The sequence below is a fragment of the Gorilla gorilla genome, chromosome 18 (genome assembly GCF_029281585.2).
Source record: "Gorilla gorilla gorilla isolate KB3781 chromosome 18, NHGRI_mGorGor1-v2.1_pri, whole genome shotgun sequence".
Lineage (NCBI taxonomy): Eukaryota > Metazoa > Chordata > Mammalia > Primates > Hominidae > Gorilla > Gorilla gorilla.
In genome coordinates this window covers 62,989,850-63,008,256 of record NC_073242.2, presented here as the reverse complement: position 1 = coordinate 63,008,256, position 18,407 = coordinate 62,989,850, and positions in this window count along the sequence as shown.

The window sequence follows — 18,407 nt, the reverse complement described above, 5'->3', positions numbered from 1 at the left end:
GGAATGGAATGGAATGGAATTCTATGGAATGGAATGGAATCGAATGGAATCAAATGGAATCGAATGGAATCGAATGGAATCGAATGGAATGGAATGGAATGGAATGGAATAGAATGGAATCAATCCGAGTGGAATGGAACGGAACGGAACGGAACGGAACGGAACGGAACGGAACGGAATGGAATAGAATGGAATCAACCCGAGTAGAACGGAATGGAATGGAATGGAATTGAATGGAACAGAATTCAATGGAATGGAATGGAATGGAATGGAATTCAATGGAATGGAATGGAATGGAATGGAATGGAATGGAATGGAATGGAATGGAATGGAATGGAGTTCAATGGAATGGAATGGAATGGAATGGAATGGAATGGAATGGAATGGAATCGAATGGAATCGAATGGAATGAAATGGAATAGAATGGAATCAACCCGAGTAGAACGGAATGGAATGGAATGGAACGGAATGGAACGAACCCGAATAGAACGGAACTGAACGGAATGGAATGGAACGGAACGGAACGGAGTGAAATGGAATGGAATGGAATCGAATGGAACCGAATGGAATGGAATGGAATGGAATGGAATGGAATGGAATGGAACGGAATGGAATGGAATGGAATGGAATGGAATTCAATGGAATGGAATGGAATTCAATGGAATGGAATTCTATGGAATTCAATGGAATGGAATGGAATGGAATGCAATGGAATTCAATGGAATGGAATGGAATCGAATGGAATGGAATGGAATGGAATTCCATGGAATTCCATGGAATGGAATGGAATGGAATGGAATGGAATGGAATTCAATGGAATAGAATGGAATGGAATGAAATCAACACAAGTAGAAAGGAATGGAACGGAACGGAATGGAATGGAATGAACCCGAGTAGAACGGAATGGAATGGAATGGAATGGAATGGAAAGGAATGGAATCGAGTGGAATGGAATGGAATAGAATGGAATCAACCCGAGTAGAACGGAATGGAACGGAATGGAACGGAATGGAACGGAACGGAACGGAACGGAACGGAACGGAACGGAATTCAATGGAATGGAACGGAATGGAATGGAATTCAATGGAATGGAACGGAATTCAATGGAATGGAAAGGAATGGAATGGAACGGAACGGAACGGAACGGAACGGAATGGAAAGGAATTCAATGGAATGGATTGGAATGGAATGGAATTCAATCTAATGGAATTCAATGGAAAGGAATGGAATGGAATGGAATGGAATGGAATGGAACGGAATTCAATGGAATGGAATGGAATGGAATGGAATTCAATGGAATGGAATGGAATTCAATGGAATGGAATGGAATGGAATGGAATGGAATGGAATGGAATCGAATGGAATCGAATGGAATCGAATGGAACGGAATGGAATAGAATGGAATCAACCCGAGTAGAACGGAAAGGAACGGAATGGAACGGAATGGAACGGAACGGAACGGAACGGAACGGAACAGAATTCAATGGAATGGAACGGAATGGAATGGAATTCAATGGAATGGAACGGAATTCAATGGAATGGAATGGAATGGAATGGAACGGAACGGAACGGAACGGAACGAAACGGAACGGAACGGAACGGAACGGAACGGAACGGAATGGAATGGAATTCAATGGAATGGAATGGAATGGAATGGAATTCAATGGAATGGAATGGAATGGAATGGAATGGAATGGAACGGAATTCAATGGAATGGAATGGAATGGAATGGAATTCAATGGAATGGAATGGAATTCAATGGAATGGAATGGAATGGAATGGAATGGAAACGAATGGAATCGAATGGAATCGAATGGAATCGAATGGAATGGAATGGAATAGAATGGAATCAACCCGAGTGGAATGGAATGGAATGGAATGGTATGGAATGGAATGGAATGGAATGGAATGGAATGGAATGGAATGGAATTCAAATGGAATGGAATGGAATGGAATGGAATTCTATGGAATGGAATGGAATCGAATGGAATCAAATGGAATCGAATGGAATCGAATGGAATCGAATGGAATGGAATGGAATGGAATGGAATAGAATGGAATCAACCCGAGTGGAATGGAACGGAACGGAACGGAACGGAACGGAACGGAACGGAACGGAATGGAATAGAATGGAATCAACCCGAGTAAAACGGAATGGAATGGAATGGAATTGAATGGAACAGAATTCAATGGAATGGAATGGAATGGAATGGAATTCAATGGAATGGAATGGAATGGAATGGAATGGAATGGAATGGAATGGAATGGAGTTCAATGGAATGGAATGGAATGGAATGGAATGGAATGGAATGGAATCGAATGGAATCGAATGGAATGAAATGGAATAGAATGGAATCAACCCGAGTAGAACGGAATGGAATGGAATGGAACGGAATGGAACGAACCCGAATAGAACGGAACTGAACGGAATGGAACGGAACGGAACGGAACGGAGTGAAATGGAATGGAATGGAATCGAATGGAACCGAATGGAATGGAATGGAATGGAATGGAATGGAATGGAATGGAATGGAACCAACTAGAGTAGAATGGAATGGATTGGAAAGGAATGGAATGGAATGGAATGGAATGGAATGGAATGGAATGGAATGGAACGGAATCAACCCGAGTGGAGTGGAGTGGAGTGGAGTGGAGTGGAGTGGAGTGGAATGGAGTGGAATGGAATGGAATGGAATAGAATGGAATCAACCCGAGTAGAACGGAATGGAATGGAATGGAATGGAATGGAACGGAATGGAACAGAATGGAATGGAACGGAATGGAACGGAACGGAATGGAATTTAACGAACCCGAGTAGAATGGAATGGAATGGAATGGAATGGAATGGAATGGAATGGAATGGAATCGAATCGAATCGAATGGAATGGAATCGAATGGAATGGAATGGAATGCAATGGAATGGAATCAACCCGAGTAGAACGGAATGGAATGGAATGGAATGGAATGGAATGGAACAGAACGCAATGGAACGGAACGGAACAGAACGGAATGGAAAGGAATGATCAACCCGAGAAGAACGGAATGGAATGGAATGGAATGGAATTCAATGGAATAGAATGGAATGGAATGGAATGGAATGGAATGGAATGGAATGGAATGGAATGGAATGGAATGGAATGGAATCGAATGGAATCGAATGGAATCGATTGGAATGGAATGGAATGGAATGGAATGGAATGGAATGGAATCGAATCAACCCGAGTAGATCGGAATGGAATGGAATGGAATGGAATGGAACGGAATGGAAGGAATGGAATGGAATTCAATGGAATAGAATGGAATGGAATGGAATGGAATGGAATGGAATCGAATGGACTTGAATGGAATCGAATGGAATGTAATGGAATAGAATGGAATCAACCCGAGTAGAACGGAATGGAATGGAATGGAATGGAATGGAATGGAACGGAATGGAACGGAACGGAACGGAATGGAATGGAATTCCATGGAATGGATTGGAATGGAATGGAATTCAATCTAATGGAATTCAATGGAATGGAATGGAATGGAATGGAATGGAATGGAATGGAATGGAATGGAACGGAATTCAATGGAATGGAATGGAATGGAATGGAATTCAATGGAATGGAATGGAATTCAATGGAATGGAATGGAATGGAATGGAATGGAATGGAATGGAATCGAATGGAATCGAATGGAATCGAATGGAATGGAAGGGAATAGAATGGAATCAATCCGAGTAGAACGGAACGGAACGGAACGGAACGGAACGGAAAGGAATGGAATGGAATGGAACGGAATTCCATGCAATGGATCGGAATTCAATGGAATGGAACGGAATGGAACGGAATGGAATGGAATGGAACGGAATGGAATGGAATGGAACGGAATGGAATGGAATGGAATTCAATGGAATGGAATGGAATGGAATGGAATGGAATGGAATCGAATTGAATCGAATGGAATCGAATGGAATAGAATGGAATCGAATGGAATGGAATGGAATAGAATGGAATCAACCCGAGTAGAACGGAACGGAACGGAACGGAACGGAAAGGAATGGAATGGATTGGAATTGAATGGAATGGAACGGAATTCAATGGAATGGAATGGAATGGAATGGAATTCAATGGAATGGAATGGAATCGAATGGAATCGAATGGAATCGAATGGATTCGAATGGAATCGAATGGAATCGAATGGAATGGAATGGAATAGAATGGAATCAACCCGGAGTAGAACGGAAAGGAGCGGAATGGAAAGGAATGGAACGGAACGGAACGGAACGGAACGGAACACAATTCAATGGAATGGAACGGAATGGAATGGAATTCAATGGAATGGAACGGAATTCAATGGAATGGAATGGAATGGAATGGAACGGAACGGAACAGAACGGAACGAAACGGAACGTTATGGAACGGAACGAAACGGAACGGAATGGAATGGAATTCAATGGAATGGAATGGAATGGAATGGAATTCAATGGAATGGAATTCAATGGAATGGAATGGAATGGAATGGAATGGAATGGAACGGAATTCAATGGAATGGAATGGAATGGAATGGAATTCAATGGAATGGAATGGAATTCAATGGAATGGAATGGAATGGAATGGAATGGAATGGAATGGAATGGAATGGAATCGAATGGAATCGAATGGAATCGAATGGAATTGAATGGAATAGAATGGAATCAACCCGAGTGGAATGGAATGGAATGGAATGGTATGGAATGGAATGGAATGGAATGCAATGGAATGGAATGGAATGGAATGGAATGGAATGGAATTCAAATGGAATGGAATGTAATGGAATGCAATGGAATGGAATGGAACGGAATTCAATGGAATGGAATGGAATGGAATGGAATTCTATGGAATGGAATGGAATCGAATGGAATCAAATGGAATCGAATGGAATCGAATGGAATGGAATGGAATGGAATGGAATGGAATGGAATAGAATGGAATCAACCCGAGTGGAATGGAACGGAACGGAACGGAACGGAACGGAACGGAACGGAATGGAATAGAATGGAATCAACCCGAGTAGAACGGAATGGAATGGAATGGAATTGAATGGAACAGAATTCAATGGAATGGAATGGAATGGAATGGAATTCAATGGAATGGAATGGAATGGAATGGAATGGAATGGAATGGAATTCAATGGAATGGAATGGAATGGAATGGAATGGAATGGAATGGAATGGAATGGAATCGGATGGAATCGAATGGAATCGAATGGAATGGAATGGAATAGAATGGAATCAATCCGAGTAGAACGGAATGGAACGGAACGGAACGGAAAGGAATGGAATGGAATGGAACGGAATTCAATGCAATGGATCGGAATTCAATGGAATGGAACGGAATGGAACGGAATGGAACGGAACGTAATGGAATGGAATGGAATGGAATGGAATGGAATGGAACGGAATGGAATGGAACGGAATGGAATGGAATGGAATTCAATGGAATGGAATGGAATGGAATGGAATCGAAATGAATCGAATGGAATCGAATGGAATAGATTGGAATCGAATGGAATGGAATGGAATAGAATGGAATCAACCCGAGTAGAACGGAACGGAACGGAACGGAACGGAACGGAAAGGAATGGAATGGAATGGTACGGAATTCAATGCAATGGATCGGAATTCAATGGAATGGAACGGAATGGAACGGAACGTAATGGAATGGAATGGAATGGAATGGAATGGAATGGAACGGAATGGAATGGAACGGAATGGAATGGAATGGAATTCAATGGAATGGAATGGAATGGAATGGAATGGAATGGAATGGAATGGAATCGAATTGAATAGAATGGAATCGAATGGAATAGAATGGAATCGAATGGAATGGAATGGAATAGAATGGAACCAACCCGTGTAGAACGGAACGGAACGGAACGGAAAGGAATGGAATGGAATGAACCCGAGTAGAACGGAATGGAATGGAATGGAATGGAATCGAATGGAATGGAATCGAGTGGAATGGAATGGAATAGAATGGAATCAACCCGAGTAGAACGGAATGGAACGGAATGGAACGGAATGGAACGGAACGGAACGGAACGGAACGGAACGGAATTCAATGGAATGGAACGGAATGGAATGGAATTCAATGGAATGGAACGGAATTCAATGGAATGGAATGGAATGGAATGGAACGGTACGGAACGGAATGGAATGGAACGGAACGGAATGGAATGGAATTCCATGGAATGGAATGGAATGGAATGGAATTCAATGTAGTGGAATTCAATGGAATGGAATGGAATGGAATGGAATGGAACGGAATTCAATGGAATGGAATGGAATGGAATGGAATGGAACGGAATGGAATGGAATGGAATGGAATTCAATGGAATGGAATGGAATGGAATGGAATGGAATGGAATTCAATGGAATGGAATGGAATGGAATGGAATGGAATGGAATTCAATTGAATGGAATGGAATGGAATGGAATCGAATGGAATCGAATGGAATCGAATGGCATCGAATGGAATGGAATGTAATAGAATGGAATCAACCCGAGTAGAATGGAATGGAATGGAATGGAATGGAATGGAATGGAATTCAAATGGAATGCAATGGAATGGAATGGAATGGAATTGAATGGAATGGAACGGAATTCAATGGAATGGAATGGAATGGAATGGAATTCAATGGAATGGAATGGAATCGAATGGAATCGAATGGAATCGAATGGAATCGAATGGAATCGAATGGAATGGAATGGAATGGAATGGAATAGAATTGAATCAACCCGAGTGGAATGGAACGGAACGGAACGGAACGGAACGGAACGGAATGGAATAGAATGGAATCAACCCGAGTAGAACGGAATGGAATGGAATGGAATGGAATGGAACAGAATTCAATGGAATGGAATGGAATGGAATGGAATGGAATGGAATGGAATCGAATGGAATCGAATGGAATCGAATGGAATGGATTGGAATAGAATGGAATCAACCCGAGTAGAACGGAATGGAATGGAATGGAACGGAATGGAACGAACCCGAATAGAACGGAACTGAACGGAATGAAACGGAACGGAACGGAACGGAGTGAAATGGAATGGAATGGAATCGAATGGAACCGAATGGAATGGAATGGAATGGAATGGAATGGAATGGAACGGAAAGGAACGGAACGCAACGGAATGGAATGGAATGATAAACCCGAGTAGAACGGAATGGAATGGAATGGAATGGAATGGAATGGAACGAACCCGAGTAGAACGGAATATAACGGAACGGAACGGAACGGAACGGAACGGAACGGAACGGAATGGAGTGAAATGGAATGGAATGGAATCGAATGGAATGGAATGGAATGGAATGGAATGGAATGGAATCGAATCGAATGGTATCGAATGGAATGGAATGGAATGGAATGGAATGGAATGGAATGGAATGGAATGGAATGGAATCAACCCGAGTAGAACATAATGGAATGGAATGGAATGGAATGGAATGGAATGGAATGGAATGGAATGGAATGGAATGGAATTCAGTGGAGTAGAGTGGAATGGAATGGAATGGAATGGAATGGAATGGAATGGAATGGAATGGAATGGAATCGAATGGAATGGAATGGAATGGAATGGAATGGAATGGAATGGAATGGAATGGAAAGGAATGGAATGGAATTGAATGGAATGGAATCAACCCGAGTAGAACGGAATGGAATGGAATGGAATGGAATGGAATGGAATGGAATCAACCCGAGTAGAACGGAATGCAATGGAATGGAATGCAATGGAATGGAATGGAACCGAACGGACCCGAGTAGAACTGAACAGAACGGAACGGAACGGAACGGAACGGAACGGAATGGAGTGAAATGGAATGGAATGGAATGGAATGGAATCGAATGGAATGGAATGGAATGGAATGGAATGGAATGGAATGGAATAGAATCGAGTCGAATCGAATGGAATCGAATTTAATGGAATGGAATGGAATGGAATGGAATGGAATGGAATGGAATTCAATGGAATGGAACGGAATTCAATGGAATGGAATGGAATGGAATGGAACGGAACGGAACGGAACGGAACGAAACGGAACGTTATGGAACGAAACGAAACGGAACGGAATGGAATGGAATTCAATGGAATGGAATGGAATGCAATGGAATTCAATGGAATGGAATTCAATGGAATGGAATGGAATGGAATGGAATGGAATGGAACGGAATTCAATGGAATGGAATGGAATGGAATGGAATTCAATGGAATGGAATGGAATTCAATGGAATGGAATGGAATGGAATGGAATGGAATCGAATGGAATCGAATGGAATGGAATGGAATAGAATGGAATCAACCCGAGTAGAACGGAATGGAACGGAATGGAATGGAATGGAACGGAACGGAACGGAACGGAATTCAATGGAATTGAACGGAATGGAATGGAATTCAATGGAATGGAACGGAATTCAATGGAATGGAATGGAATGGAATGGAACGGAACGGAACGGAACGGAACGGAACGGAACGGAACGGAATGGAATGGAATTCAATGGAATGGAATGGAATGGAATGGAATGGAATGGAATGGAATTGAATGGAATGGAACGGAATTCAATGGAATGGAATGGAATGGAATGGAATTCAGTGGAATGGAATGCAATCGAATGGAATCGAATTGAATCGAATGGAATCGATTGGAATCGAATGGAATCCAATGGAATGGAATGGAATAGAATGGAATCAACACGAGTGGAATGGAACGGAACGGAACGGAACGGAACGGAACGGAACGGAATGGAATAGAATGGAATCAACCCGAGTAGAACGGAATGGAATGGAATGGAATTGAATGGAACAGAATTCAATGGAATGGAATGGAATGGAATGGAATGGAATGGAATGGAATGGAATGGAATGGAATGGAATGGAATTCAATGGAATGGAATGGAATGGAATGGAATGGAATGGAATGGAATGGAATGGAATGGAATCGAATGGAATCGAATGGAATCGAATGGAATGGAATGGAATAGAATGGAATCAATCCGAGTAGAACGGAACGGAACGGAACGGAACGGAACGGAAAGGAATGGAATGGAATGGAACGGAATTCAATGCAATGGATCGGAATTCAATGGAATGGAACGGAATGGAACGGAACGTAATGGAACGGAATGGAATGGAATGGAATAGAATGGAATGGAATGGAACGGAATGGAATGGAACGGAATGGAATGGAATGGAATTCAATGGAATGGAATGGAATGGAATGGAATGGAATGGAATGGAATGGAATGGAATCGAATTGAATCGAATGGAATCGAATGGAATAGAATGGAATAGAATGGAATGGAATGGAATAGAATGGAATCAACCCGAGTAGAACGGAACGGAACGGAACGGAACGGAACGGAAAGGAATGGAATGGAATGGAACGGAATTCAATGCAATGGAACGGAATTCAATGGAATGGAACGGAATGGAACGGAATGGAACGGAACGGAATGGAAAGGCATGGAATGGAATGGAATGGAATGGAACGGAATGGAATGGAACGGAATGGAATGGAATGGAATGGAATGGAATTCAATGGAATGGAATGGAATTCAATGGAATGGAATGGAATGGAATGGAATGGAATGGAATTCAATGGAATGGAATGGAATCGAATGGAATGGAATGGAAAGAATTCCATGGAATTCCCTGGAATGGAATGGAATGGAATGGAATTCAACGGAATAGAATGGAATGGAATGAAATCAACACAAGTAGAAAGGAATGGAACGGAACGGAATGGAATGGAATGAACCCGAGTAGAACGGAATGGAATGGAATGGAATAGAATGGAAAGGAATGGAATCGAGTGGAATGGAATGGAATAGAATGGAATCAACCCGAGTAGAACGGAATGGAACGGAATGGAACGGAATGGAACGGAACGGAACGGAACGGAACGGAACGGAACGGAACGGAATTCAATGGAATGGAACGGAATGGAATGGAATTCAATGGAATGGAACGGAATTCAATGGAAAGGAAAGGAATGGAATGGAACGGAACGGAACGGAACGGAACGGAACGGAATGGAATGGAATTCAATGGAATGGATTGGAATGGAATGGAATTCAATCTAATGGAATTCAATGGAATGGAATGGAATGGAATGGAATGGAATGGAATGGAATGGAACGGAATTCAATGGAATGGAATGGAATGGAATTCAATGGAATGGAATGGAATTCAATGGAATGGAATGGAATGGAATGGAATGGAATGGAATGGAATGGAATGGAATGGAATCGAATGGAATCGAATGGAATCGAATGGAATGGAATGGAATAGAATGGAATCAACCCGAGTAGAATGGAATGGAATGGAATGGAATGGAATGGAATGGAATGGAATGGAATTCAAATGGAATGGAATGGAATGGAATGGAATGGAATTGAATGGAATGGAACGGAATTCATTGGAATGGAATGGAATCGAATGGAATCGAATGGAATCGAATGGAATGGAATGGAATAGAATGGAATCAACCCGAGTGGAATGGAACGGAACGGAACGGAACGGAACGGAACGGAATGGAATAGAATGGAATCAACCCGAGTAGAACGGAATGGAATGGAATGGAATGGAATGGAACAGAATTCAATGGAATGGAATGGAATGGAATGGAATTCAATGGAATGGAATGGAATGGAATGGAATGGAATGGAATGGAATGGAATGGAATGGAATGGAGTTCCATGGAATGGAATGGAATGGAATGGAATGGAATGGAAAGGAATGGAATCGAATGGAATCGAATGGAATCGAATGGAATCGAATGGAATGGAAGGGAATAGAATGGAATCAATCCGAGTAGAACGGAACGGAACGGAACGGAACGGAACGGAAAGGAATGGAATGGAATGGAACGGAATTCCATGCAATGGATCGGAATTCAATGGAATGGAACGGAATGGAACGGAATGGAATGGAATGGAACGGAATGGAATGGAATGGAATTCAATGGAATGGAATGGAATGGAATGGAATGGAATGGAATGGAATCGAATTGAATCGAATGGAATCGAATGGAATAGAATGGAATCGAATGGAATGGAATGGAATAGAATGGAATCAACCCGAGTAGAACGGAACGGAACGGAACGGAACGGAACGGAAAGGAATGGAATGGAATGGAATTGAATGGAATGGAACGGAATTCAATGGAATGGAATGGAATGGAATGGAATTCAATGGAATGGAATGGAATCGAATGGAATCGAATGGAATCGAATGGATTCGAATGGAATCGAATGGAATCGAATGGAATGGAATGGAATAGAATGGAATCAACCCGGAGTAGAACGGAAAGGAGCGGAATGGAAAGGAATGGAACGGAACGGAACGGAACGGAACGGAACACAATTCAATGGAATGGAACGGAATGGAATGGAATTCAATGGAATGGAACGGAATTCAATGGAATGGAATGGAATGGAATGGAACGGAACGGAACGGAACGGAACGAAACGGAACGTTATGGAACGGAACGAAACGGAACGGAATGGAATGGAATTCAATGGAATGGAATGGAATGGAATGGAATTCAATGGAATGGAATTCAATGGAATGGAATGGAATGGAATGGAATGGAATGGAACGGAATTCAATGGAATGGAATGGAATGGAATGGAATTCAATGGAATAGAATGGAATTCAATGGAATGGAATGGAATGGAATGGAATGGAATCGAATGGAATCGAATGGAATCGAATGGAATGGAATGGAATAGAATGGAATCAACCCGAGTGGAATGGAATGGAATGGAATGGTATGGAATGGAATGGAATGGAATGGAATGGAATGGAATGGAATGGAATGGAATTCAAATGGAATGGAATGGAATGGAATGCAATGGAATGGAATGGAACGGAATTCAATGGAATGGAATGGAATGGAATGGAATTCTATGGAATGGAATGGAATCGAATGGAATCAAATGGAATCGAATGGAATCGAATGGAATCGAATGGAATGGAATGGAATGGAATGGAATAGAATGGAATCAACCCGAGTGGAATGGAACGGAACGGAACGGAACGGAACGGAATGGAATAGAATGGAATCAACCCGAGTAGAACGGAATGGAATGGAATGGAATTGAATGGAACAGAATTCAATGGAATGGAATGGAATGGAATGGAATTCAATGGAATGGAATGGAATGGAATGGAATGGAATGGAATGGAGTTCAATGGAATGGAATGGAATGGAATAGAATGGAATGGAATGGAATGGAATGGAATCGGATGGAATCGAATGGAATCGAATGGAATGGAATGGAATAGAATGGAATCAATCCGAGTAGAACGGAATGGAACGGAACGGAACGGAACGGAAAGGAATGGAATGGAATGGAACGGAATTCAATGCAATGGATCGGAATTCAATGGAATGGAACGGAATGGAACGGAATGGAACGGAACGTAATGGAATGGAATGGAATGGAATGGAATGGAACGGAATGGAATGGAACGGAATGGAATGGAATGGAATTCAATGGAATGGAATGGAATGGAATGGAATCGAATGGAATCGAATGGAATAGATTGGAATCGAATGGAATGGAATGGAATAGAATGGAATCAACCCGAGTAGAACGGAACGAAACGGAACGGAACGGAACGGAAAGGAATGGAATGGAATGGAACGGAATTCAATGCAATGGATCGGAATTCAATGGAATGGAACGGAATGGAACGGAACGTAATGGAATGGAATGGAATGGAATGGAATGGAATGGAACGGAATGGAATGGAATGGAATTCAATGGAATGGAATGGAATGGAATGGAATGGAATGGAATGGAATGGAATGGAATCGAATTGAATAGAATGGAATCGAATGGAATAGAATGGAATGGAATGGAATGGAATGGAATAGAATGGAACCAACCCGTGTAGAACGGAACGGAACGGAACGGAAAGGAATGGAATGGAATGAACCCGAGTAGAACGGAATGGAATGGAATGGAATGGAATCGAATGGAATGGAATCGAGTGGAATGGAATGGAATAGAATGGAATCAACCCGAGTAGAACGGAATGGAACGGAATGGAACGGAATGGAACGGAACGGAACGGAACGGAACGGAACGGAATTCAATGGAATGGAACGGAATGGAATGGAATTCAATGGAATGGAACGGAATTCAATGGAATGGAATGGAATGGAATGGAACGGTACGGAACGGAATGGAATGGAACGGAACGGAATGGAATGGAATTCCATGGAATGGAATGGAATGGAATGGAATTCAATGTAGTGGAATTCAATGGAATGGAAAGGAATGGAATGGAATGGAATGGAACGGAATTCAATGGAATGGAATGGAATGGAATGGAATGGAATGGAATGGAATGGAATGGAATTCAATGGAATGGAATGGAATGGAATGGAATGGAATGGAATGGAATTCAATTGAATGGAATGGAATGGAATGGAATGGAATGGAATGGAATTCAATTGAATGGAATGGAATGGAATGGAATCGAATGGAATCGAATGGAATTGAATGGCATCGAATGGAATGGAATGTAATAGAATGGAATCAACCCGAGTAGAATGGAATGGAATGGAATGGAATGGAATGGAATGGAATGGAATGGAATGGAATGGAATTCAAATGGAATGGAATGGAATGGAATGGAATGGAATTGAATGGAATGGAACGGAATTCAATGGAATGGAATGGAATGGAATGGAATTCAATGGAATGGAATGGAATCGAATGGAATCGAATGGAATCGAATGGAATCGAATGGAATCGAATGGAATGGAATGGAATGGAATGGAATAGAATTGAATCAACCCGAGTGGAATGGAACGGAACGGAACGGAACGGAACGGAATGGAATAGAATGGAATCAACCCGAGTAGAACGGAATGGAATGGAATGGAATGGAATGGAACAGAATTCAATGGAATGGAATGGAATGGAATGGAATGGAATGGAATGGAATGGAATGGAATCGAATGGAATCGAATGGAATGGATTGGAATAGAATGGAATCAACCCGAGTAGAACGGAATGGAATGGAATGGAACGGAATGGAACGAACCCGAATAGAACGGAACTGAACGGAATGGAACGGAACGGAACGGAACGGAACGGAGTGAAATGGAATGGAATGGAATCGAATGGAACCGAATGGAATGGAATGGAATGGAATGGAATGGAATGGAATGGAAAGGAACGGAACGCAACGGAATGGAATGGAATGATAAACCCGAGTAGAACGGAATGGAATGGAATGGAATGGAATGGAATGGAACGAACCCGAGTAGAACGGAACAGAACGGAACGGAACGGAACGGAACGGAACGGAACGGAATGGAGTGAAATGGAATGGAATGGAATCGAATGGAATGGAATGGAATGGAATGGAATGGAATGGAATGGAATGGAATGGAATCGAATCGAATCGAATGGTATCGAATGGAATGGAATGGAATGGAATGGAATGGAATGGAATGGAATGGAATGGAATGGAATAGAATCGAATCGAATCGAATGGAATCGAATTTAATGGAATGGAATGGAATGGAATGGAATGGAATGGAATGGAATTCAGTGGAATAGAGTGGAATGGAATGGAATGGAATGGAATGGAATGGAATGGAATGGAATGGAATGGAATGGAATCGAATGGAATGGAATGGAATGGAATGGAATGGAATGGAAAGGAATGGAATGGAATTGAATGGAATGGAATCAACCCGAGTAGAACGGAATGGAATGGAATGGAATGGAATGGAATGGAATCAACCCGAGTAGAACGGAATGCAATGGAATGGAATGCAATGGAATGGAATGGAACGGAACGGACCCGAGTAGAACGGAACAGAACGGAACGGAACGGAACGGAACGGAACGGAATGGAGTGAAATGGAATGGAATGGAATGGAATGGAATGGAATGGAATGGAATGGAATGGAATGGAATGGAATAGAATCGAATCGAATCGAATGGAATCGAATTTAATGGAATGGAATGGAATGGAATGGAATGGAATGGAATGGAATTCAATGGAATGGAACGGAATTCAATGGAATGGAATGGAATGGAATGGAACGGAACGGAACGGAACGGAACGGAATGGAATGGAATGAACCCGAGTAGAACGGAATGGAATGGAATGGAATGGAATCGAATGGAATGGAATGGAATAGAATGGAATCAACCCGAGTAGAACGGAATGGAACGGAATGGAATGGAATGGAACGGAACGGAACGGAACGGAATTCAATGGAATTGAACGGAATGGAATGGAATTCAATGGAATGGAACGGAATTCAATGGAATGGAATGGAATGGAATGGAACGGAACGGAACGGAACGGAACGGAACGGAACGGAATGGAATGGAATTCAATGGAATGGAATGGAATGGAATGGAATGGAATGGAATGGAATTGAATGGAATGGAACGGAATTCAATGGAATGGAATGGAATGGAATGGAATTCAGTGGAATGGAATGCAATCGAATGGAATCGAATTGAATCGAATGGAATCGATTGGAATCGAATGGAATCGAATGGAATGGAATGGAATAGAATGGAATCAACACGAGTGGAATGGAACGGAACGGAACGGAACGGAACGGAACGGAACGGAATGGAATAGAATGGAATCAACCCGAGTAGAACGGAATGGAATGGAATGGAATTGAATGGAACAGAATTCAATGGAATGGAATGGAATGGAATGGAATGGAATGGAATGGAATGGAATGGAATGGAATGGAATGGAATGGAATGGAATGGAATGGAATGGAATGGAATGGAATGGAATGGAATGGAATGGAATCGAATGGAATCGAATGGAATCGAATGGAATGGAATGGAATAGAATGGAATCAATCCGAGTAGAACGGAACGGAACGGAACGGAACGGAACGGAAAGGAATGGAATGGAATGGAACGGAATTCAATGCAATGGATCGGAATTCAATGGAATGGAACGGAATGGAACGGAACGTAATGGAACGGAATGGAATGGAATGGAATGGAATGGAATGGAATGGAACGGAATGGAATGGAACGGAATGGAATGGAATGGAATTCAATGGAATGGATTGGAATGGAATGGAATGGAATGGAATGGAATGGAATCGAATTGAATCGAATGGAATCGAATGGAATAGAATGGAATAGAATGGAATGGAATGGAATAGAATGGAATCAACCCGAGTAGAACGGAACGGAACGGAACGGAACGGAACGGAACGGAAAGGAATGGAATGCAATGGAACGGAATTCAATGCAATGGAACGGAATTCAATGGAATGGAACGGAATGGAACGGAACGGAATGGAAAGGAATGGCATGGAATGGAATGGAATGGAACGGAATGGAATGGAACGGAATGGAATGGAATGGAATGGAATGGAATTCAATGGAATGGAATGGAATTCAATGGAATGGAATTCTATGGAATTCAATGGAATGGAATGGAATGGAATGGAATGGAATGGAATTCAATGGAATGGAATGGAATCGAATGGAATGGAATGGAAAGGAATTCCATGGAATTCCATGGAATGGAATGGAATGGAATGGAATGGAATGGAATTCAATGGAATAGAATGGAATGGAATGAAATCAACACAAGTAGAAAGGAATGGAACGGAACGGAATGGAATGGAATGAACCCGAGTAGAACGGAATGGAATGGAATGGAATGGAATGGAAAGGAATGGAATCGAGTGGAATGGAATGGAATAGAATGGAATCAACCCGAGTAGAACGGAATGGAACGGAATGGAACGGAATGGAACGGAACGGAACGGAACGGAACGGAACGGAACGGAATTCAATGGAATGGAACGGAATGGAATGGAATTCAATGGAATGGAACGGAATTCAATGGAATGGAAAGGAATGGAATGGAACGGAACGGAACGGAACGGAACGGAACGGAATGGAATGGAATTCAATGGAATGGATTGGAATGGAATGGAATTCAATCTAATGGAATTCCATGGAATGGAATGGAATGGAATGGAATGGAACGGAATTCAATGGAATGGAATGGAATGGAATGGAATTCAATGGAATGGAATGAAATTCAATGGAATGGAATGGAAAGGAATGGAATGGAATGGAATGGAATCGAATGGAATCGAATGGAATCGAATGGAATGGAATGGAATAGAATGGAATCAACCCGAGTAGAATGGAATGGAATGGAATGGAATGGAATGGAATGGAATGGAATGGAATGGAATGGAATGGAATTCAAATGGAATGGAATGGAATGGAATGGAATGGAATTGAATGGAATGGAACGGAATTCATTGGAATGGAATGGAATGGAATGGAATCGAATGGAATCGAATGGAATCGAATGGAATCGAATGGAATCGAATGGAATCGAATGGAATGGAATGGAATAGAATGGAATCAACCCGAGTGGAATGGAACGGAACGGAACGGAACGGAACGGAACGGAATGGAATAGAATGGAATCAACCCGAGTAGAACGGAATGGAATGGAATGGAATGGAATGGAACAGAATTCAATGGAATGGAATGGAATGGAATGGAATTCAATGGAATGGAATGGAATGGAATGGAATGGAATGGAATGGAATGGAATGGAGTTCCATGGAATGGAATGGAATGGAATGGAATGGAATGGAAAGGAATGGAATCGAATGGAATCGAATGGAATCGAATGGAATCGAATGGAATGGAAGGGAATAGAATGGAATCAATCCGAGTAGAACGGAACGGAACGGAACGGAACGGAACGGAAAGGAATGGAATGGAATGGAACGGAATTCCATGCAATGGATCGGAATTCAATGGAATGGAACGGAATGGAACGGAACGTAATGGAATGGAATGGAATGGAATGGAATGGAATGGAACGGAATGGAATGGAACGGAATGGAATGTAATGGAATTCAATGGAATGGAATGGAATGGAATGGAATGGAATCCAATGGAATCGAATTGAATAGAATGGAATCGAATGGAATTGAATGGAATCGAATGGAATGGAATGGAATAGAATGGAATCAACCCGAGTAGAACGGAACGGAACGGAACGGAAAGGAATGGAATGGAATGAACCCGAGTAGAACGGAATGGAATGGAATGGAATGGAATCGAATGGAATGGAATCGAGTGGAATGGAATGGAATAGAATGGAATCAACCCGAGTAGAACGGAATGGAACGGAATGGAACGGAATGGAACGGAACGGAACAGAACGGAACGGAACGGAATTCAATGGAATGGAACGGAATGGAATGGAATTCAATGGAATGGAACGGAATTCAATGGAATGGAATGGAATGGAATGGAACGGTACGGAACGGAACGGAATGGAACGGAACGGAATGGAATGGAATTCCATGGAATGGAATGGAATG